Source organism: Trachurus japonicus, chromosome 21, assembly GCF_045865225.1.
Source record: "Trachurus japonicus isolate A0001 chromosome 21, Traja_1.0".
NCBI classification, from domain to species: Eukaryota; Metazoa; Chordata; class Actinopteri; order Carangiformes; family Carangidae; genus Trachurus; species Trachurus japonicus.
Window position 1 is genome coordinate 32413751 of NC_140927.1, and position 24394 is coordinate 32438144.

The 24394-nt window shown below is 39.3% G+C and overlaps 1 long non-coding RNA gene across 2 annotated transcripts; it reads left to right on the forward strand.

The window, feature by feature from the left end:
* The first annotated feature begins 9450 nt into the window (after nt 1–9450).
* On the forward strand, nt 9451–15000 carry LOC146965581 (uncharacterized). 2 transcript variants are annotated; one of them, XR_015034656.1, is made up of 3 exons: nt 9451–9508; nt 10756–10860; nt 14590–15000. It is a non-coding gene; the product is annotated as an uncharacterized LOC146965581 (long non-coding RNA). The 2 variants fall into 2 exon arrangements; XR_015034655.1 differs by lacking the exon at nt 9451–9508 and adding an exon at nt 9943–10100 and having other exon boundaries at nt 10761–10860.
* The last annotated feature ends 9394 nt before the right edge of the window (nt 15001–24394 follow it).

Below are 24394 nucleotides of genomic sequence, written 5' to 3' on the forward strand. Positions count from 1 at the left end.
CTGACAGAATCAGATCAGTGACACTGTTTCACTAAGACTGATACCACCATTTATCATGGTAAGGGATGTGACTCTATTTAGTGCCATCACATCCCTGGTTTGTTAATTAATACTTGTAATATTTGTAATATGTTTGATAATTACTTATACTTAGTATTTAACACTGGTAGGATAAATCTGAAATGTCCTCCATCTTTACACAGGACAAACATCAGTGTGACTCACAGCAGTGATGGCCAACAACAGACAGAAGGTATTTCAGTGTTCACTCAGACACAGTCTCATAATTTTGACCCAGGTAGTTTTTTTTGTGTGTGAAATAATTCTGTTTTGGTGTGCATAAATTAAATCAAGCATCCAAAATAAAACTATGATATAAAAATTGTATGAATTGACTGTGTATATATGGACTTTCAAAAAGCTTTTGATGAAGTCCCACATAAAAGATTACTTGTGAAGAAGATCTGACGGTTTAGATGAGTAATTGGTGTGATACCTGTTTATTGAAATTAAATCCAGAAAAATGTAAATATCTGCAACTTGGAAGAGGGCATAACAACTGTGTTAACTATCTGGTTGGAGATATGCTTGTCCATAAAGTAGAAGAGGAAAAGGATATAGGTGTGGTGGTTAATGGCGCATTAGAATTTCAAAAACACATGATTAAATAAAAATAACTAATTCAAGGGTGGCCATGATAAAACGGACCTTCACAAACTTAAGTAAGGAAATTGTTTTACCATTGTATAAAGCTCTGGTGAGATCTCATCTCGAATTTGCAAGCTCTGTCTGGTGTCCCTATAAAGTAAAATATATTGAAAAAATTGAAGCAGTTCAGAGACGAGTAACCAAATGAATCCCAGGGAGGGATATGATATGAAGATATGGAGAAAGATTAAGGCACTTAAGACTGCCAACTCTTGTCTATAGGAGGTATAGGGGTGACATGATTGAGGTGTATAAACTTGTACATAAGATATACGATTCTAGCCTCGTAAACCAGCCGCTCCCGGAAATGCATTTCATTTCATTTCTGAGGGAGAGTCTGGCCTCATCCCCATTCTAAGCGTTTGGCCTGAAACCCTCAGAAGGCCGAGCCAATCAGCGTCGCCGCTGTGATTGACACAGCACGTTGGCCAATCAGAGACCGACTGGTGCAAAGCCCGGTCCCTACACCAACTTGCTGATTGGCTGAATGGGGTTGTCTGTCAACGCTGCTACTCCCGCCCAGCTCCCGCCCAGCCATTAATAAGTAATAACTTGTGTAAATATTTTTTCATAATGTATTTTCATAAAAAATAATAATTGAATTAAAAATCATTTAAAAAAGGCTGCGGTATCGTGATATTACCCATAACCGTGATACTTTGTCTGGTATATTACCGTGGTTACTCATTTTGGTATCGTGACAACTCTAGTTTTAACATAACATGTCCAAGGTTAACTTTGACTTCGTGGAGGGTTAACAATGGAGTGGACTGAGCAGTGCTGCTCAGTTTCTCCTGGAAAAAAGGCAGAGGAGAACACAACATGCAGACCTACAACCCAGTCATCATCAGAATAAATATATATATACTAACTAACTAACTAACTATTACTAACCTAATACTAATTTCACACCTCATTTATATGAAATAATACCTATTTTCTGGTTTCACCAAACAGAAAATGACCCCGACTGATTTGACTGCTAAAAAGCACAAAACATAACGCAGGTGGGCACAATTCGTAAACAAGACACAAGAATTATCTTTCTTGCAGCTGTTAGTTTATTAACTTTGTTTATGAACTTCAATAAAACAATTTCGGACCACCAAACGCTTACAGGGGGAATGAGGCCAGACTCTCACTCAGAAATGAAATGAAATGCATTTCCGCGAGAGGCTGGTTTACGAGGCTAATACGATTCCACAGTGGAGCCGGTTGTTAGTTCTTGGAATAATAGGTATGAACTAAGAGGTAATGATTACAAAGCGAGGGTATGAATTTGTTTGTTGTTGTCTTTTTTTTGTTTTTTGTTGTTGTTGGGCATCGGAGTGAGTGCAGTGCGCTAATCACACAGCTGTCGGTGAAAAGACGCAACTCCTGTCAAAGCCACTGTCACCAGAGATGGGGACTCGAGTTTGCGACTAGAACTTAAGTGAGTCGCACTTAAGTCGCACTTAAGTCGCACCCACAGAGACTTCAGACTTGACTTGGACTCGTGTTTTGAGACTCGTGAACAATCATTATTTTTTTTGGCTCGTGCCTCCCTCCTGACAGGACGACCGACGATCTTTTTTTTTTTTGCCGTTAACACACTAGCGGAGCAGCGCCACATGGCCGGTAACGCTATTCAGATGGAGGTTAGATCTTCATATCGAACTCCTACAGAGTGCAGCCAAACACCGGTGTCTAAAGAGAGAGGAGCAGCGCAGTCAGCTGCTGTGGGTGAGTGACAGGTGACTGTGAACTGGCTTTTTTTTTTTTTTTTTTTTTTAATAGTCCGTAGCCTAGCCTACTACATGTGAGGCACAACGTCCGTTTGTTGTCAAACTTTACTTCACGGGGACTAGCTGCTGCATAACTGGCACATATCAGGCTACTGTAGGCGAAATCCTCCTGTTTATTTATGTTTTTGCTGCGAAATATAAGGCACGTATGGAAGTCTGCACGTGTCGACACGCCCCCATGAGTTGACGGAGCTAATTAAAAAATAATAACCAGTTATTCTCTCAGAAACATGCGGTTCCAGAAAGGTTTTGCTGCACATAAAGATGTGAACTATAGGTACCATCCAGATCTTATGGCCTATATAATTAACAGCCTAAATCATTTTCCATGTTGTTCATCTGGGTTTTCTGAATTCAACAAAGCAAAAAAAAAAAAGAGAAAAGGCCAGTGCAGAGGGGCAGAGCAGGCTTGATTCTTTCTTGACTCAGAATACAGTTTCCTTTAAAGGAAAGCTTTCATTGTGTGTGTTCTTCATATTGCATTGCAATATCCTGTTTAAAGTGATCATATAATAAACAACTAACCAATACTGTATGCTAATAGATAAAGGAGTGACAATAATACAGTAAATGCTTTGAATTTCTTAGATATAGCTGTGCAGTATTATTAGTAGGCCGGGTAGCAGCAGATGATAGAAGGGTCATTACAACCAGAAGAGACAGGAGACTTTTATTTTTTAGAGACTTGAGACTTGACTTGGACTCGTGACCAAAGACTTGAGACTTGATGAAGTCTCACCCCTCAAAGACTTGAGACTTGACTTGGACTTGCAAAAAAAAGACTTGTGAACATCTCTGGCTGTCACTGATCACTGCTTGAAGAGTTTAAAGTAGAACTCCATGTGAACGCCGCTGAAACCAACCCGGTGCTTCAGCACGGTGACCAAGCTTTACACGGATCTGCACCAGTTTACAGTATCCTCACGTATTTTAGCGGGGTCGCTAATGGAGCTATCGATGTAAAAAAAAAAAAAAAAAAAGCGCTCGTCGCAGTGGAGATGAGAACAGCTGAGTTTTCCTCTACTACAGCATGTGGTCACAGTCTCACAGTGCACCCTTCATTAATATAAACTTCAGCCTCCAAGCTGACTGTCCTGACCTGTAGCTGAACATCCATCACACAGGGACAACATGGAGCTGTTTGTGTGACTGGTTTTTGACTTTTGTTTGAGTTCAACAAATCAGTATGCTACTGCGATTTAAGTAGTTAAATACAGTAATAACATGTAATTCATATCAGAGTAGCATGATGATAGTGTAGTGACAGGAGAGACCAATTCACCTGTATGCATCAAATACTGTGTTGGTCATACCTAGAACAAGTTACTGATTGTCTGTTGATTTAAAAAAAGTTGAAATATTTCCATGTATGAGCCATTAATAAGTAATAACTTGTGTAAATATTTTTTCATAATGTATTTTCATAAAAAATAATAATTGAATTAAAAATAATTTTAAAAAGGCTGCGGTATCGTGATATTACCCGTAACCGTGATACTTTGTCTGGTATAGTACCGTGGTTACTCGTTTTGGTATCGTGACAACTCTAGTTTTAACATAACATGTCCAAGGTTAACTTTGACTTCGTGGAGGGTTAATGGAGTGGACTGAGCAGTGCTGCTCAGTTTCTCCTGGAAAAAAGGCAGAGGAGAAGATGACATGCAGACCTACAACCCAGTCATCATCAGAATAAATATATATATATTAACTAACTAACTAACTATTACTAACCTAATACTAATTTCACACCTCATTTATATGAAATAATACCTATTTTCTGGTTTCACCAAACAGAAAATGACCCCGACTGATTTGACTGCTAAAAAGCACAAAACATAACGCAGGTGGGCACAATTCGTAAACAAGACACAAGAATTATCTTTCTTGCAGCTGTTAGTTTATTAACTTTGTTTATGAACTTCAATAAAACAATTTCGGACCACCGTGGAGACAATTGCTTATTAACTTGCCATTTTTACTGTCGGGAGTATGAATTAAGCAATACCGTATACGCTCAGAACTCCCTTACTGTGATAATGAGCCCATATCACGGACTGATGTGCTTTTACAAAACGGTTACTAATACTGACAATATCAAAGAGAGATACACAATCAATTTCATGTAGTTTTTTGAATCAGAAATCCAAATACTATTTTTTATTTTTTTTATATTATTATTATTATTATTATTATTATTATTATTATTATTATTATTATTTATAATATGGATTTCTGATTCAAAAAACTACATGAAATTGATTGTGTATCTCTCTTTCATATTGTCAGTATTAGTAACCGTTTTGTAAAAGCACATCAGTCCGTGATATGGGCTCATTATCACAGCAAGGGAGTTCTGAGCGTATACGGTATTGCTTAATTCATACTCCCGACAGTAAAAATGGCAAGTTAATAAGCAATTGTCTACACGGTGGTCCGAAATTGTTTTATTGAAGTTCATAAACAAAGTTAATAAACTAACAGCTGCAAGAAAGATAATTATTGTGTCTTGTTTACGAATTGTGCCCACCTGCGTTATGTTTTGTGCTTTTTAGCAGTCAAATCAGGCGGGGTCATTTTCTGTTTTGTGAAACCAGAAAATAGGTATTATTTCATATAAATGAGGTGTGAAATTAGTATTAATAGGTTGGTCTGAAGTTGAATAAAAAGATGAAACACAACTTCTGTGATAATGTTATGTTTTGTGTTATTAAATTCAATAAAACAGCCATAATTCAACCAAATTGCTTCAAATTTATTGTAACTGTTAATACCATAGTATTAAACAACCTCTGTTAATTTCAGGCCGTTTGATTAAAAAAAACAAAAAAAAAACAAGAAAATTATGAAGGAAAGAATTTTGGTTTGGGGTGAAAATGAGCTCAGGACAACATGAGGGCGATGACAGACACTGAGTCCACATCAGTCCTGTAGTGTAACTCTAATGAGACACTGAGTCCACATCAGTCCTGTAGTGTAAATCTAATGACAGACACTGAGTCCACATCAGTCCTGTAGTGTAACTCTAATGACAGACCACTCTACTCACCACAGACAAAGTCCCAGCTGTTCTCCAGTGGCTGTCCGGACGAGCTCAGGCCGCGTTTAGTGGCTCAGACAGCGGCAGAGCAGCGGCTCCTCTCCACCTCCTCCACAGGCTGATTCAGGCGGTAAAGCTGCCTCCAGTCATCAGGAAGTGGAGCTGCACACAAAGAATCACTCTGTGTTCAACTACTGACCATCCACTAACTCTGCTTCTGCTCTTATTCTTCTACCCACAACATCCACACAACAAGCTGATTCAGCACTGTGCATTTATCTATTACCAATGTGCCTTTAATGTTTGTATTTTGTATTAGAGACTTAAATAAAAATTTTTTTTAAAAAAAACACCCACACAACATGGAGGACACGGTTCTGTCGGTCCAGACTTTACAGTTACAGCTCTGACTCAGCTACAGTCACATTATAACAACACAACAACAACAACAACAACAACAACACAACGACACGTTGAAGGGCAGAGAACTCAGGTAACGACAGGTGTTAACGAGGAAAACATTCAGACTGTTCACCTTACCTTCACACGACGAAATAAACTGCCACACAACCGCGTGGTGAAAAGTGAAAGTAAAAACTAAAAACAGGAAGTGGGGGAGGGGAGGTGACTTCTGTAATCTGAGTAGACAGACTGGTGTTTTTACTGCTGTTTATTTCTACTACTGAACCATAAACAGTTAAAATACTAATGATAATATTGATCTTCAGTCCGCCGCTTGTCAGAAGAACATGTGTGTGTTAAAAATGTTAATGTACCGTAACACATTATTTATTTAAAGGGATATTCCAGCGTAAATTTAACCCATGGTCTACTCTAACACACAGCAGATCTTAATGCTGACGTAAGGTGACACACCTCTTTATTAATAATAATAATAATAATAATAATCATAATCATAATCATAATCATAATAAATAAAACACCTCTGCTGTCAGAGAGAGAGAGAGAGCGTGGTGGACAACTGTGGACTGACTGAATGTGAAAGTAATCCAAAACTATAATCTGTCATCATCACAATTCAAGTTCCTTTCACACATTAACAGCTGTGCACTTTGCCTTAATGGTGAGCAGTGGATGGGGCGTCGTGTGGTGTAGTGGTTAGAGCGGGCGCCCCATGTATAGAGGCACAGTCCTCGCTGCGGTCGGCCCCGGTTCGCGTCCCGCGTCGGGAGCCATTTGCTGCATGTCATCCCCCCTCTCTCTGCCTCCCCGTTTCCTGTCTGTCTCAACTGTACTATCTATAAAGGCATAAATGCCCAAAAAATATACTTAAAAAAAAAAAAAAAAAATTATGAGCAGTGGAAGTTGATTCATTACACAAATCTCTTATAATCTAAAGTAAAGTTCATACAGCTCAAATACAAGTGGCCAGAAGCACAACAGGTGTAAATGTATTAAATCTAACAACATTGTGCAGTCTGGTCTGGTGCTTCAATAAATTGATGATAACAACGTTCAAATGAGGCGTATAAATTATTTGGAAGGAGCCTGCTCACACAGTTAAAACAACCAATAACAGGCTGTGTATTATATACTGTATGTAGCAGCCGATTGTCAAACAAATAAAAGTGTCAAATCAAACTTCAAATTATACAAATCAAAGGGCCACTGTTGCACCATGGGTTGTGGTGTACTCGGATGAGAAAAAACATAATGTCCAAACAAATGTCCAATTTCAACAAAAATCGTGGTTTATTTAACCAAAAGGCGAGCAGACAAAGAACAAAGAAAATTCCTGTGCCTCTCCCGCTCCGGTAAAAAACCATTTGCCCACCCAGGTGCATGCTGGTCCCTTACCGACAGCCTACCTATATAATTTCAGGTGCCCTCCTACCGTGTCCAAATGAAACAAAACACAAATAATACACAAGAAACACCTAAACCAAACAAATAATAAACTAGAATACTAATAGAAATCTAATCATAATGAAATCAAATACATTGATTGAGAATAACCAAAACAAAATACTCACTAAACAAAATACTAAACTAAATAGCACTAAATACTAACAATAAAAAATAGCTCCAACACTGTTTATATAAAGATGTGCTGCTTGTAAATGATAGTAGCTAAATTGTTTTGAGCTGCCATCTCAGCCTTCTTGTGTCTTGTCTGCTGATTCCCCCTTTTTCCTCACTCAAGTGCCTGTAAAGGTCAGTGTATTACTGCCATCTAGTGGTCAGTTTTCTTGTTAAGGGAGCGGGGTATAAAAGGGAGGAGGCCACTGTCACCTGTAAGCTGTTCCTGTGGGTGTGTGCGCTCACCTGTGCGCATCTCCACCATCCTCCCTTTGTCCTCCCCTGGCTGCCCTTACGAAAGAAAAATATATTGCAATATATTAGAAAATATCATGTGATATATTAGGCAATATATTCCCATATATGGGATTTAATTTTTATATTTTCCAATATATTGCAATATATGCATGGATCATATATGTGTATATATTGAGAAATATATTGAAATAAAGACCAAAAAGGCACTATATTTTTAAATATTTTATATATTTATATATATATGCATGGATCATATATGTGTATATATTGAAAAATATATTGAGATCAAGGCCAAAAAGGCACTATATTTTTTAAATGTTTATATTTTATACAACATACACACACACACACACACACACACACACACACACACACACACACACACACACACACATATATATATATAAAACATTTAAAAAATATAGTATATAGTATAGTATATGTGTATATTTATAACCCCCCCCCCCCCCCTGTAACAAGTTAAGTAATTTATCTAACATCACAATTAGTCCGAAGCTGAAGGTAAAAATTCAATTAAAGTAAATATCCTGCATAGTTCTCCTCCTCTGTGTCCTCTGATCAGAGCGGTGACCCTAGCAACGGTGTGTTTTACTTAGCAATGGTCTGTGAACCGATTGCAGGTCAGGAATTATTATTTTTATTATATATAAAAATAAAAAATAAAATGTTACCACAATGAAACAAAATCCATTGGCTGTCTGTTATATCTATCGCTCTGGCTGTCTCATCGTGAGCATTTGAACATGATTGGTTGATCTGACTGACATAATGGCTCTTGGCCAATGACAGCTGTGCGCGCCTTTCCGGCGCCAAATTTGAAAATAACCGTTACTGCTGATGTGAAACGGGAACCGCCGCGACGCACTTCAGTCGTTCAAGAATGACCAGTCATGTGGATTATTTTTACGATACGGATAAATGGACAAACAGTCGGCTGGAACCTGGTCCTAGCGAGAGCTTGAGTGAATTTAAATCCTGCAAAAAATACCAGGTAAGATATTTCTCTGTTATTATTGTGGCGTTGTTGGTGTCAGGGATTCAAACGAGGCAGGCTCTGGTGAGAGGGAGGGGGGCTGTGTAACGTTAACGGATGTGAAGCAAGGGGGCAGTTGTCGGTCTGAGAAGTGAAGCTCACTTCCGCGTTCAAAAAACTGCAATCCCCTCGGATTCCTCTGGGGGCTGGTGTCAGAAGGGAGCATTCCCCATAGACCCCCATGTTAAAATCGCCGACTTTACATCCTCAGTAAACATGTTAAAAGCCTGGTGTCAGAACGTTTTTTCGTCTCAATCGATAGTTTCTACCCCCGCACACACTCTGAGGGGGGTGAATTTTTTTTTAACTCTACAGTTTTACTGTTATTAGGTTAAAATTCTGGCCAATCAGGGCGCGGAAACGTTGAGTGACAGGTGCGAGCAGCTCCGTGGACAGCTGCTTCGAGGCCAGTGGGCGGGTTCTCGGCCGGCCAATCCAACATGGCGCTGTTCAGGCCGCCATATTTGAGTCACAAAAACGACTCCCCAAAACCAATGGGTGACGTCACGGACGCTACGTCCATTCTTTTTACAGTCTATGATGTGAAGTCCTGGACATGTCTCGACCAGGTCTCGACATGTCACCATGGAGGGTTTTTTTTTCTTATTCTCCTTGTTCTAACCAACGGTGAGGAGGATGTTTCAGCCGGTACATGGCTTCATTAACGTGTTACAGAGAAAAGGGTTAGAAAGAAAAGAGAGAAAAGCTAATCGCCATTAGCACATGAGCTATCCGGCTTTCAGTCCGCTTTCTGCTGCTGACAGCTAACAGCAGCAGCTAAGCTAACACCAGGACGTCAGCTGTTAAAACCCTCCCGTTGTCGGACACAACATGAAACCACTCCAATTAGCTCAGTCATGTTGTAACAAAGATATCTGCTGGAAAAAATATTTTTTTCATGGGCTGTTTATTGAGTTATTTAAGACACTGCTGACGGCTAACGGTTAGCCCAGCTAACGTTAATCTAAAATGTAATGAATGGAGTGTCAGGCGACACCCAGCGTCGTTCTCCGGAAAGTGGTGGATAGTAACCACAATGTATTGAGTAACTGTTAGCGAATTTCAGTGTGTGTGTGTTCCTAAAGTCAGCATGAGAGGTAAATGAAAAGAGTCTATTTATAACAGAAAACTGCCTGTTGTACAGTATGCTTGTGCACTTAGGACCAGGAGCAGAGCAGCAGAGGTTGCCTCCAGTCTACTGTTCGGTTACCATGTATTGGTGATAACTTATAGTTTTGAACACTGTGTAAACATAAGTGAAAGTTCCTTTAGAACAGTGGTTCCCAAACGGGGGGGGGGCGGTAAACCGGCTTCGGAATGTGTTTTATTTTGAAAATGAACCGGATTCTTCCGCTGTTTCTTTGTGCGACTTCCTGCCCGGCTTGACAGGCTCGCTCGCGGCCATAGCGCCGCGCCGCTGCTGCTGTGAACCGGAGCGACGTGGCTCCGGTGTGACACAGTCGTTAACATCAAAGGGCTCCGCTTCTTGTTGCTTCGCGGCTACTCGCGGCGCGCGAAGTATTAGTCATCCAGCTGAAAATGATATAGTCTGCAAATAAGCCATCATTAGTGAATCCAGTTTATACACACAGGTGTAATAAGTTCAATTCACCCTTCATAGGTTGGACAAAATAATAGAAACTTTAAAGTCAAAGATATGTGGCAGTAATTTTCATTAGGATATTAGTTCTAAATATAGTGTTATTTAAGTAATAATAATCAGGATCAGCCGCAAAAAAAAAAAAAAAAAAAAATCATTCTATCCTTAATACTGTGACACAGCTAAAGATATTTTTGTCCTTGATTAATTAAAGTTTTACTCTGTTTCTAATTGACTGAATACTCTTTGTTATGTCAATCTGTATTTTACACAGCCAAGGACCCACAGCAGTGCTCTACCCATGAGATCATCGTGCTGGAGAACCCGAAGTGACAATAGAGCAAAAGATGATGGGGTACAGACTTCAACATGCAAACAGGTAGGCAAACAGACCAAGAATTATGGCAAATGCATTTTGCTTCTTAAATTTTTTCATTAAACCTAGTTCAGATTAATTTCAGTTCAAGTTTTTAAAGTGATAGTTCACCCAAAATTGAAATTGCACTCATTATCTACTCACCCTCATGTCGACTAAGGGCTGGGAGAAGTTTCAGAGTCCTCAGTGGCTTCTCTGAGTTACAGGGGGTCTCGACGTAGCAGTGCATGTCCATATAACGGTTGCAAATGGATACCAACTGTCTTCATAACAAAAAGACACACCAAAAAACATCCAAATACCTCCATGCTGCTCGTATGTAATGTTCGTCTTGTTTTGAAGCCCCGAAATGCGAAATTGTCCCAAAAACAATGAAATAAGTCTATTTTTCGAGCTTCTCGAAGCTCTTCTTCCCGGTTCGTCATATTTGGACGAACCAGGGTCTGTTCTCTTCCCAGTTCGTCCAAATATGACGAACCGGGAAGAGGAGCTTTGAGAAGCTTCCGCTACAAAACAAGCTTGAAAAATTGACTTACCGTAGATGACCAAATAGTCGCCCGCGTGCAAATACGCGCCTGTGCTCTAATAACCGCCGGGGTCCGACCTCATTTGGCATAATAAACGCCGGTTCAATTAAACGCCCGGGCGATTAAGTGTTTACCATAGTCTGGCACAGAAAACAAAAGTTTTTTTTCAACAGCGACTCCTACCTCTGTCAGTCAGCCCCTCCTCTCGCTCTCTCTCTCGCATGCAGGCGGACACACACAGACACACACACAGACACACAAACACAGGTGCGCTAGCGGGATAGGTTGCGCTGGACGACAAAGACAAATAGATAAATGCGCTAATGTACAGTGTTGAAATTACCGCGACCGGCCGTCCCCCTCCCCTCCTCCCGCTATCGTTCATAACCAGGGGCGGATTGGCCATAGGGAGTACCGGGAGTTTTCCCGGTGGGCCGGTCACTAATGGGCCGATAGACGGCCGTTTTTTATTTTATTTTTATTTATTTAACTTTTTTTTTTTTTTTTTGCCATGACTCGCCTTGCCTAACTCTCCCGGCCCGGGGAGAGAGACATGCATCGGCTCGGCCCACAGTGCTCAGCTGCAGACACAGCAGAGAGGTGACGATTGGCCCAGTGGCTTGTCTACCTGGCCCAACGGCCCTATGAGAGGCTACAGAGGCCCAGGAGTCCCACCCACGCATCTAGAACCCCCCCCCCCTCGTCCAATCACTTTTAATGATGAGGAGTCACGATGAGAGAGCGAGAGAGAAAAAAAAACAATAACACACTAGCGCACAAAAACGGAGAAGTAAAGTAAAAAAACGCAAAGGTGGTGCGGAAAAATTGAGGGAAAGGAAAATTAAAAGAAAAGCTCTAGCAGCACAGACTGCTAAAAGTACAACAATTACGCAGATGTTTGCTGCAGGGGCCGCCTGGCCTGGCTGGAGCTAGAAGCACCGATGCTGCAGCTTCAGCAGCAGGTCCTTCACGTGAGTCTGAAGAGAGTGAAGCTCCCGTTACCACTGCCCTTATAGTGCAGGAGGAGGCTGAAAAAATAAGTGTTGAGGAAGACTCTCCACCATGTGAAGGAGGTACAGTAGTGATACCGTGTTAAGCAGGTATGTGCTTTCCAGAATGGTGTGGATAAACATTCATTAAAATACTGTAAATGGTCCAGAACGGTTGCTTAACTGTCTATGAACTTAACTTGACATAATAAATAGCAAACTCTGGATGGTGTGGTGATTTACAACTAAATCTAGTTATCTAAAGTATTGGAAAACAATAACCATATTCATATACTATCCTGATTAATTGATTAGTTGCTTTTATTAAAGTGCTAACATGCACCTTTCTTCGTGCCCACTCCAATTTGGTCATGAAGGACATTGAGCTAACAACTTAACAAATATGTATGCTTTAGCCTACATATTTTTTTCAGTCAGTGCTTATGGTTTATTGTCCTTTCAACAGTTTAACATTATACAGTTAAAATTAATAAAACGCAGATTAACTACTGTTACAGTAAAACAAATGCATACATATTACTCATGATGCAGTACACAAATTACAAGTATTTCCTGTCATGCTTCATTGTCTATAGCTACATTATGTTGAGCTGTACTGTACTGTACATTCTAAAATAAAATTAGTGTTTGTCAATTTTTCAGATCATTATACTATTGTTTTTCATACTTTAGCCAACTAGCCAAAGTTCTGATTGCATGCAGACTCATGTGCATGTAATCTTGTTCAAACTTAACCTATTCCTCACTATTCCTCTACTTTGTTGGATATTGTATATTGTTTAGTATAGTGGTGTTATTGAGAGCTTGTGTGTACATCAACGGTGCTAGTTTGCACAATATCCGCGCGCAGATAGTGGGCCGGTCTGGACCAAAAAGTCCAGGGCCAAATTTTTGTCCCAGTCCACCCCTGTTCATAACACTGCTCTGATCAGCTCCCTGTGTCGCCGTAACACAGACAAACTGTCTTTGTATATGTGTCGGGGAAAAAAGTAGTTTTGTTCCAGTGGTCCTATGGTGAAATCCTTGTTCTTTGCATGATGGTCTGGTGCTGCTCATTGCAAAAATAAATTGTAGCCTGTTGCAAATACGCGCCTGGTTCTTATAAACGCCCGGGGTCCAAGTCGATTTAGCATATTAAACGCCCGGGCTACTAAATGGTCATCTACGGTATTCAATTTTTTCCGGGACAATTTCGCATTTCGGGGCTTCAATACAAGACGGACATTACATACGAGCAGCATGGAGGTATCTGGATGTTTTTTGGTGTGTCTTTTTGTTACCAAGACAGTTGGTATCCATTTGCAACCGTTATATTGACATGCACTGCTACGTCGAGACCCCCTGTAACTCAGAGAAGCCACGGAGGACTCTGAAACTTCTCCCAGCCCTTAGTCGACATGAGGGTGAGTAGATAATGAGTGAAATTTCAATCTTGGGTGAACTATCGCTTTAAATGTATAGCACCATCCCATACAGAAGTAATTGAAATTTCCACAGGACTGATGCTGGCTAGCCTCGCATCACCAGGCTCTTCAGACAAGCAAAGAGCCTGGTGTCAGTTACCTCCCAATTAGTCTGCATTCTGGTTCCTGTCTGTAGCTGATACCGAAATCACCAAATTCACCAAAATAAAAGTATTCACCAACATAAAACATAAAAAAAATAAACATTAACTTGTAATACAATAAAAGCAAAATGTCAATTTAATGGCTCGGGGACTTTCTTGTAAATTATATTCCTTAAATTAAAGAGTTTTACAGCATTTTATTAGCTTGGTGCTTTTATTTTGAAGGAAAGGTCTGTCTCTCTCGCCCTGGATCCGTTTCCTACCAAAACAGCGAGTCAACTGCCCCAGACTAGATGCTGGCTGACTGAGTGATAGAGTTGAGGGAAATCATTGACTATACAGCTGAATACCGACTGAATACTAACATTAAACTAGTGGTCTATTATCTTGTTTTTACTGGTGTGGAGTCTGGACTCCAGTAGGGATAGGCATTTCAAGCGAAAGTATTTGATAATCGCGGAGTACTAATCGATTGACTCTTTGACACCCCCCTCCAAACCCCCTGTGAATGATCTGATGTTTGATGTTAGGTTGAACATTAGAATGAAGCAAAGGACGTCAGAGCATTTTATACAGATAATTTAAATAATATTTCAAAAATCTCTTTTTTTTCTCTCTTTTTCCCTAGATGCACCAAGGAGCCAGCTGATTACTACCAATTGGAGGGTGGACATCTCTTCATCTGCTACATACATACATCTGCTTTATCTGCTACATCAATTTTCTTTTGGCTATTTATTTCTTTTCCACAGTTCCAAAAGTATATGTATTTTCTGTTCAATGGCATTCTTTAAAAATGTTGCACTGTTCAGAAATGTAGAGTCAGTCACATTTCCTTTGTCTGACCATATGCCAGGCCTGTTGGCAGGGTTCTTACGGATCCTTAAAAAGTCTTAAAAGGCATTGAATTCATTAATCTAAAAACAAGGCCTTAATTGGCATTAAAATGTCTTAAATCAATTTTTCAAAAGTCTTAAAAATGTTAACACTTGGTAAGTGGTATTTTATGGTTGTAATTAGTCTCAAATCTCAAAATAATTGGTAACATTCCGACATAGAGAAGTTAGTGGCGGCCGTCAACGCTAAATTTCTCACAGCCACCAGATTCCGAGTCAGTGGTGTTTTTTTTTTGTTTGTTTTTTTTCGGACTTTTTATGCATTTATTTTGAAAGGACAGCTGGAAAGAGACACAATCCAATGTTCATGTAGCAGTCACTTTACCTTGGATCACATAGGAAAGTGGGTAAAATTGTCCCTAACCCTATGTAATTGATGTGAGGTGTTTCTTTTTTTTCTGCATTTGTGTTTATTATGAAGTTGGTCTTAAATTTAATTTCAAGTGGTTTTAAAGAAAGTCTTAAATTTAACTTGGCTTAAGCTGTAGGAACCCTGGTTGGGGTTTTAATAGGCCTGTATAGCTCCCTACCTCAAACTGGGTTCAGTATCTGTGCCTGATTAAAAGAAAATAAAGGTTGCTTTTGATAAATTACCCAGTCTGTGTTAATATGTGGTATAAAGGTTTGTGCACATATTGCAGTTTGCATATTTAAGTATTCATCCACAATATATTGAACACATATGTCATGTTTTTGTTTCCATATAATTTTCCATATATTAAATATATTCCACAATATATTGAACACATAGCCATACATATATTTCATGTATAATTTTACATATATTTAAAATATATTCTACCATATATTGAACATACATGTGACACTATATCTTTTCATATATTATCAATACATTTTATCATATAAATCTGAATACATTATGGTGGATATTTATAAATATAAAATTGCATATATTTTGGGATATATAAACCCATATATTATATATTCAGGTTTAATATATTTCAATATATTGAAAGGGGCAGTTTTTTGTATATTTTGCAATATATTGCAATATATTACAATATATTACATCAATATATAATATGTTGTATAATATATGTGTTATCAATATATTTTTCCATATATTGCAATATATAATATATTGTATAATATATGCGTCATCAATATATTTTTCCATATATTTACAATATATAATATATTGGAAAATGTAATGGAAGAATAATATATTACAATATATTACAATATATTGCAAGTAATATATTGGTAAATATATTTTTCTTTCGTAAGGGTGGCTCAGCGTTTGTGCTGCTGGCTTTGTTTGGACCATGTTCGTGGCTCTTTGAGTGAGTTTTCTTTGTTGAATTATTTGTAATCTTTGTGTTGGTGCAGGTTCCCTTATAGTTTGGTCTTGTTTTGTTATTAGGAGACAGACATTAGAGACGGCACCTTCCATCCTCTATTAGCTCCCTTGGTTTGTGGAACAAGGTGTGTATCTGAATTTTGGGCTTTTACTTTTTATTTTTGATGTCTTGTTTTATTTTTTGTTTTGGGGTGATGCCGTTCACATTATATTTTAATTCCTTAAATAAGGTTTTAGTAATATTGTAATGGTTAATAAAATGTAGTTTTGTTTGTTTGCTTTTTTTTTATAGGAATAAATTGGGTGCTTTTGAATCTGTGTTGGGGAAATTGTATGTGAAGTGTAATGTGTTTAACTTTTTCTTTTTGTGTTTTTTTTTGTATATTCCCACATAGTTTTCACGGTGCTACACCAAGGTAATAAACTCATGCACCCGTAAGGAACTCTCCGCCTCCTTTCTTTGGGAACCAAGGGCCGCTACACTGCTCTTTTTGCTCCATTGCTTGTTATGAGAAGCCAGTGATGCAGTCGGCTACTAGTGCTCATATCTGTAACAGATGGAGACCAGAGATGGACAGAGTACTCGACCCCAGTACTGGAGTAAGAGTACAAATACTACTGGTCAAAATTTACTCCGTTACAAGTAAAAGTAGCTCAGTCCACATGTTACTCCAGTAAGAGCTTTTAAAGGTAGGCTACTTAAGTATCCAAAAATACATGCTTTTAAATTTACTTTAAGTAAGAGTAAGAGTAAGAGTAAATTTCTTATTTTTCACATCAATGAAATACTATCATTTTTTCTAAATTAATTTAAGGAGCTTTTAACTCTTGTTTCTGAGAATCAACTCTTTGAAACCACCTGCACTGATGTGCTGCTTTTAGAACCACAATGTTATATAAAGCTGCAGAAACACCTAGAAAAACAAATTAAATGAATGGGATCATAAGAGGACAGCAATTGTCATTTTCATGTTTTACACCCCCCAGCCCCCCCACACACATCAGGCAAGGCATTTTCTATCTCCCCCTCACTGAGGGGACATGACTTTGTCCACAATTCAATGCTGTATTTCAATGCTGTATTTATGTGGTACCACAGGAGATTACAGGCAAACGTTGATAAAAATAACAATTCTTTAATTAAGTAATGCAGATGTTTATTAACAATCATTTAACTCTTGCGTGAAAACTGTAACCGAATGAACCTGCACCGTCCAAATAACTCTTACTCTTACTTTTCAGCCTTCCTAGAAATTAACTCGAGTAAAAGTAAAAAGATTTGTCTTGGAAATGTATTCAAGTAAGAGTAATAAGTACCAAAGAAATCTAATACTCAAGTAAAGTACAAATCCTCTAGATATGTAGCTACTTAAGTACAGTACTCAAGTAAATTCACTCTGTTACTGTCCACCGCTGGTTTTTACTGTTTCACAGTTGATAACTTAAAGGATTCGTTTAATGGTTAAAAAGAGATTAAACAAAATGAATCATATTTCATGGTTAAAAGTAAAACAAAAAGTATTGTAATTCATGGAAAACAGCTGAAATCATCACATTTCATGGTAGGAAAAAAAGCTGAAATAATTTATGGTTTTAAAATGTGTCAAAATAAATATTCCATTTGATAGGCTATAGAACTAAAACCAAATGTTTTCCTTTAGTCACTATTGTATTACAGTACTAGTGTGTTTAATTGTGTGATTATGTGATGTGAGTATGGCCATAAAGAGAAGAGCGTTATGACTATGTAGTAACAGTCCTGTGTCTGTTCTACAAAGACTTTCAAACAACATTAATTAAAACTCATTTTTGTTATTATTATTTTCTCTCATGTGGACATTTCCCATATGTGATAGAGAACAATTTGATTTGTAATTTGTGAAGAACAAAAAGAAAGAAACTGTGGAACATGAAGTCAGTTATTGTGCTGAATTTTCACTTTATCTTTATTTTTCATAAAGCATAAATGTTAACTCCATAGTAGCTTGTGACTTCATTTCCTCATTGTGTTTATCACTCACCTAACCCTCCTATTACGAGCCCAGTCTTTCCTGGTCCATATGGCTTCATATCCTGTGACACTTAACGGGACACATTCTGAATGAAATACTGAGGGGAACTTCATTGTGTTGAGACATTTTTGATAATAACATTTTATATATCCCATATTCCTTTAGTGTTGTTTTTGGTGTTATTAAATATTGTCCTGTTTTATAGAGCTTTATAGTATTGGTTCTGATACTTACATTTATTTTCTGCCTCTTTAGTTCTTTGTTTAATAAATTCTCTGTAGAGTGTCTTTGTCTTTTCACAGGCGTTTCCTAATCCCTTCATGATCCATGGTCCATCTATAGAGGCTACTTTAGTTTGCTGCTTTGTTGTTTCACTGGACACTTTTTGTTTAATAATGATATGAATATTCTTAAAATGTTCCATGTACATTGTCAATATCGTTTTCATTATAAACTGTTTACAAGTCATTCCTAAACACATTGATGCTTTCCTCTGTCCTCACTCTGCTGTAATGTGTTTTATTTATTTATCTGGCTGCTTTGTCTTGTACTTGCTGCTGTAACAGAGTTAAGGAGTTAGTAATTCCACTAACTGTAATTCTGTTATTATGGAAGCTGCACTACACTTAGTTTATTATTATTATTTATCTGCCTGTTACAATATGAAGTCGTTCACTATTTATTTATTTTTTATCTATTTATTTATTATGATCTATGAGTTAGAAGCTCTTATTTTGAAACGCCACACTAACGAGCCCCTGCAGACTTGGCGGGTTGACCCGTTTCTAGGCAACAGTCTGCTGTCGGAGTGTCGTGGTAGGTTGACTTGTACTGAGCTCCGTTAATATAACTTTCTATTTGAGGGTTAAAGGTGACTTTATTGATCATACATGTGAAGATCTGCTCCAGACAACAACTGCTGATGTTCTGTGATGATGCTGAGTGAGAGACATGACAAGTTCATTGATACGGAAAAGCTTTTCACTCACTTTGATAGCTTCATGTTAGCTTGTGGCTAATCCTAGCAGCGTGACTGTTCAACAGGCAGAGAGTGTTGTGAAGGTTATTTTGTTCCAGTGTGTGTGTGTGTGTGTGTGTGTGTGTTATCCTGAGCTGTGACTGTGAAGCCTGATGCAGAGATTATTTCTCCTCTTTTCATCACCAGATGTAAATAAAGTCTGATGGGAGTCTGACAGTGACGGTCCTTGTCCTCTGTGAAACTACACGACGACGCATGAGAAAGCACTGAACCGCTACGCTGCCATCAACTGTAACAACTGGTAGGTGCTCACTGAGCTCAGAGATTCATAGTCCACTCACCGGCTTGTTTTCTGTCTCATTGGTCAATATGTGGTCCGTTAAAGGGATAGTTCACCCAAAATTCAAATTTCACTCATTATCCACTCACCCTCATGTCGACTAAGAGCTGGGAGAAGTTTCAGAGTCCTCCGTGGCTTCTCTGAGTTACAGCGGGGCTCCATGCAGCAGTATTTGTCCATATGATGGTTATGAATGGACACCACTTTTCTTCGTCCAAAAAGACACACCAAAAAACATCCAAATACCTCCATGCTGCTCGTCTGTAATGTCCCTCTTGTATTGAAGCCCCAACATGAGAAATTGTTCTGAAAAAAATTAAATAAGTTTATATTTTAAGCTTGTTTGTAGCGGAAGCTCCCAGCACTGCTCTTCCTGGTCCGTCCAAATCTCGCGTGATTTGCATTGACACCCAGTTCACGGCTCCACAAATCGCGCGAGATTCCAGCAGAGCAACACTGGGAGCTTCCATCACAAACAAGCTTAAAATATAGACTTTTTTTTCAGAACAATTTCTCAATGGAGGACTCTGAAACTTCTCCCAGCCCTTAGTCGACATGAGGGTGAGTAGATAATGAATGAAATTTGAATTTTGGGTGAACTATCCCATTAAAGCTCCAGTTGGTAAGTTGACGAAAGTGAAAGTAAACTCTGCGACTTGGTCGGAAATTTCAAGACAATACTCCGTCAGGTCCCTTTATGAACCTCTGCCAAGCGCCCCACACACACACCAAGCGCCCCACACACACACAGACACACACAAAGTAGCCATAAACGCACCCACAGAAGATGTACCGTATCCATAGTACGACGTGTAGGAGCGGCGATTGGCTGCTCCTCCTGCTCCCTCTACCTGACTGGTGGAGAATCGTCGGGCGCGGTGGATTTTGGCAAATTAGGCTGTAGGTGGAGCCAGAGGAGTTGGATTTTGTCCTAAATTACTCATTTAATGTCTGACCATCAGAATATAGTGACAGTTCCAGCAAATATGACTGAATAATTGTTACCAACTGAAGCTTTAAGGCGGCACAGTGGGCTGTGATTCTGCTGGGTCCAGTGGTTTTTGGATATAGGCTCATTGTATTGATAAACTCGTCAGTCATTCTGTGCTTATTGGGATTTAGCAGATCAGTGTTTAATAGATAACGTTTTGCCTCATTGTTGAAAACCACTTTGCTGTGGAGCCGTGGTTCTGCTGGAGTTCTTCCTGTCTCTGCCAAATCAAAAACGAGAGGTTTAATCAGCAAAACTTCAAACTCTTTTAGAACAAAAAACACATTGATCACATAATTTTGTCTCTAGTCTTTGGTTTAGAATTAAAAACCAGATACATCTACATGAATTTGGTTTCTGGTTTCAAAATAAAATAACAATAACAGGAATTTCCAAAAACCAAAAAGGCACCATTTTTAATTGTTTATTAATTTCTTGATTGTGACATCAATGGTGTCATATTTTCTTGTAGTTTTAAAATAAATCACCCGCTTGTGTTTTTAAATTATAATAAATGATGGATTATCTGATGAGACCTGAAACAGTGAACATTTAACACTCACCTGTTCATATTATCATCAATGTAACGCAGTGCCACCTAACAACCACAAGGGGTCAGGGCATGAACTTCTCTGTCCTGTAGCTTTTACAGTGAAGAAAAGTCAAGTAAATAGCTGTTAAAAGCAGGAGGTCAGCTTGTGGAAACATCAGTGTGCTTCACCATGGTCTGACTGGAGTTTTCTTCACTAACAGCTTCTCCTTCATCGATGCTGACGACCTGTGAGCTCCATGAAGGCTCATGACAGAGGCTCATCACAGCTGCTGCTGCTACATCACATGCTGTCCACCTGGATTCATCAGCCAGCACATCTTCCCATGTGTCACAGCTGATCTACAGGGATTCAGGCAGCGTTCACACAGACTCGACACAAAGGTCAGAGATGTAGCGTGGTGCAGAGTGAAGCTGCCCTCCACTACACATTTAATTTGAATGTCTTTTATTTTGTTCTGCAAAGAGCAAAAATATGTATTTTATCACCACAGTTCGCCACACACACATACGGAAACTTCAGACTCAAGTGTGTGTTCTCATTCACTGAACGTATTCGATATTCTAACACAGAAAAATCCTGAACATCTGTAGCAACATCAAAACAACAGATCATGTGACTGTTGTATCACTATTCCAGACCAGTTTCATCATGTACATTCAATATATCAACTTATTTAGCAAACACACAGTATCAATCATGTCTAAACATTGTCAAATTAATCAACTCATGTATCATGTATATCTATTTTAACCTATTTATTTATTTATCTATGAACTCCGCGAGCAGTCCGGGCTCTTTAGACCGGCTCATAGTTTTCCTGTTGCTCGCGGTAACTATGCAACCAGTGCTAACTACAGGCTAGCCGTTTTCCGTACGGTACATTGGCTGAGGAACGTCCATAAACAATAGCACATAACGTCCGAACGGGATAATAAACCAGCACATAACACATTCACCCACTCGTTACACAATTCTAACTCTCCATTCTTACCTGCAAAGAGCAAAAATATGTATTTTATCATCACAGTTCGCCACACACACACACGGAAACTTCAGACTCAAGTGTGTGTTCTCAGTCACTGAACGTATTCACGCGCGACTTCCTTGTTCCTGAACACACCGTGTAGCAAACGCGCCCTCTGCTGGTCGGAGTTAGACACTGCATACTGCTAGATAACATTACATTTTTCAAACAATAAACCACTCTTTTCTCACCATAAACACACAGACAATTATTACCACACTCTAAACATGAGCTGTACTGAATGTAAATCATATTAAACATGTAAATAATACTAATAATGTAGGTATATTAACGGGTCCATGGCACTGGTCCGACCTCCCATTAGTTCGACCTCCCATTGGTTCGAACTCCCATTGGTCCGACAGTCGGAGTAATGAGAGTTCGAACTAATGGGAGGTCCTCATTAGCACTGCTGCGCGCTCATTAGTGTCATCATATCAAATCAAACTTACATTACAGACAGGTATACAGACAGGTGGATTGGGTTCTCTCTCTCTCTCTCCCACTCCGAACAGACAGACGGACGCAATTAGAAAGGAAACGGAGGCTGCACATTGATCCTTTTTTCCTTTCTGGGATCAAACGGATCATGTGCAAAACAAGCACTTCATATTAACTCATTGGCTGCCAGCCATTTTCAGAGCAGAGAGCCCCATACTGCCAGCCGTTTTAGAGCATTTTGAACGATCTTATAAGACCCACAGAATATTGTGTTCTATGACTATATAAACACCGAAACTACCAAGAGAAAGAGTAGACTCTCTTTGTTCAATAGGAAAAAAAAAGTTTGTTTCTACCTTTTTCCGTTCTTTTGTAAACAGCAGTAGAACGTAGGCTGGTTTCGCCAAAACAGCAGTTTTTGACCAAAACACTGAGAAAACAAGCTTTTTGTGGAAAGAAACATGTCAAGCAGAACAGTGACTTTGACGTTGATATTTTTTGCTTTAGTGACACCTCACACATCTGAACAGTGTTCTCCTTCTATAAAACAACAAAAACAACACTGAGAAAGGACTTTTGATGGCAAAATAATAATTTATTTACAAATATCAGTAAAAATGCATTAACTTTTTTGTACGTTTGTAGCTGTCACATGACCTCTGCCCCATGGTCGACCACTGCTCGATCCACCACCTGTAAATTATAGAAATATATAGAATTACCATAAAAATACATCTCTTATAGATGTAGTCAAGTGTGATGTGGAGTTTTTTTTTTTTTAACCTTTCCGATCAAAGCGATCCGCCCTTCTCTAAGCAGTAAAAGTTAGCTCGCTAGCAAGTTAGTTTATTTTATTATTTTTACCATTGATGTATTATATTATTACCTTCATGTCTTTCTGGAGCGTGGGGACGAGTCTCTGCTGCTCCTGGTTGATCCGGACGGAATCGCTCGGGTCACGTCCACCGAGCCGTCAGTTGAGCTGGGCTCTGGTCTGTGGTGACGCACCGTCAGCTGCTGATTCTCACCACTCGGCCCGGCTTGATCGCCGGTGTCCAGCGTCGGTGTCTTTTTCAATGATCTCCGTCATTTTCTCACGACCGCGACACACACGGTACATAATGTGCCGACGTGCGGAACACATAGGCTCCGTTTCTTTAGCATATCTCTTGTCATCTCGCTTCTTCTTCTCATAATCAATGCTGATCTCTCATCCAAAGAGGGCACTACTGCCCCCTACAGGGCCTACAGGGCACCTACACGTCATTACACTAGTTTACAAGCCTGATATTGATGGACAAGCTCCGCCAGACCGTCCTCCAGCCCTTCCCGTTGAAAAACGCAATTGACGTCTATCGACGTCAATGGCAGTGAACGGTTGTAATTAGATTGACGTCTATAGACGTCAATGGCAGCCAATGAGTTAATAACATATAAGGCTCATTATGCTTCCAGCCTGTCTAGCCTCTACCTGGTGTTTTTACTAAACTCAACCAACTCCTTTCTTCATTGCCTGAACCTAACCAAAGCGAAATTTACTTCTTTTTTTTTCTCTCAGTCTGCTGTCAGCAGGAGCGGCGGCTGCAGCAGGCTCGCGCCCGTGAAGTGAGCTCAAGCCAGGTTCAGCCACGATCGAGCAGAGGTGGGGGAGAGAAAAAAAAGTGTATTTCTTTTACTCTGTACTCTGGGAGGGGGGGCTTTGATTATCAGTTTACACATCTTGATCAGCATTTATGATGGTTGTGCGCGATCTGACATGATCTGGCGTTGTGTGATGTGCGTTTCTGTGTGTTTCTGAGAGCTCTCTCTCTTTCAGTAATTCTCGTTATTCTGCTCTCTCTCACACACACACAGAGAGAGAGAAAGCTACATGCT